The sequence below is a fragment of the Gekko japonicus genome, unplaced genomic scaffold (assembly GCF_001447785.1).
Source record: "Gekko japonicus isolate JY-2015 unplaced genomic scaffold, Gekko_japonicus_V1.1 scaffold633, whole genome shotgun sequence".
Lineage (NCBI taxonomy): Eukaryota > Metazoa > Chordata > Lepidosauria > Squamata > Gekkonidae > Gekko > Gekko japonicus.
The window spans coordinates 313,662-314,604 of NW_015175375.1; the positions used below are offsets into that span (position 1 = coordinate 313,662).

At 57.3% G+C, this 943-nt stretch overlaps 1 protein-coding gene across 1 annotated transcript in view; it reads right to left on the bottom strand.

Moving 5' to 3' along the window:
* Positions 1-943, bottom strand: part of LOC107122431 (caspase-7-like) — a 36,220-nt gene that overhangs the window by 2,998 nt on the left and 32,279 nt on the right. The gene's annotated exons all lie outside the window — the stretch shown is intronic.

Consider the following 943-nt stretch of genomic DNA (forward strand, 5'->3'; position numbering starts at 1 on the left):
CCTAGCCAACCTCACAGGGTTGTTGTGCAGATAAAAAGGAGGAGAGAATAATGTAAGCTGCTTTGGTCCCCACTGTGGAGAAAGACTGTAATTTTCCTAGGTAGAGGCTGTGGGGGAGGGGTGTGGAGATGGAAAGTTGAAGACAGAGAGGCAGATAAAGGTAGGTTGGCTGTGGGAAGGAAATTGTGTTGCCAACTCCAGGTTGGGAAATTCCTGGACATTTGTGGGGTGGAGCCTGGGGAGGGTGGGATTTGAGGAGGGAAGGAACTACAGATCAGTATAATGCCATAGCTGGAGGAGAAAAAGAAAGGGGGGGCAGAAGGGAAAAAGAGTGTGAGAGAGGTAGAGGGAGACAGGAGGAAGCAAAGGTGTGAGGAATAGGATAACCATTCCGCAAGTTTCTTTCGGGTCTCCACTTGTCCTTATACTAATAGCGAAAGGCACCCCCTGCGTGCAGATATCTAAATCCGCACATCGGGGGCACCTGGGGGGCGGGGAGATTTTCGTGCACATTTGGGGCGATCCCCAGGTGTGCACAAAAATCTGAAAAGTGTAAAAAAAAAAGGGGGGGATATTTAAATCCCCCCAAAAGTAACAGAGCGTCCCCTGCGCATGCGCAAGGAATGCTCTGCAAACTGCCTCGCCGCCGCCGCCGCCACAGTGGGATGGGAAGGCAGCAGAACACTTGGCTGGCTGGCGGGGACCGGCGAGGCCTGGTGGCTACAAGCCGCTTGAGCCTCGCTTCGGAGCGGCGGCGGCAGCAGGCGAGGCCCGGGGGAAGGGACAGGTGACGCACGGCACGGAGGATGGAGTGGAGGACCCTGGGGGAGCCGGGGGGGAGAGGAGATCAGCAGGGCCCGGCAACTGGCAGCCGCTCGGGCCTTGCCGTCTGAACCGGGGTGGGGTGGAGAAGACCGGGGAAGGGGGGGAAGAGATCAGCGAG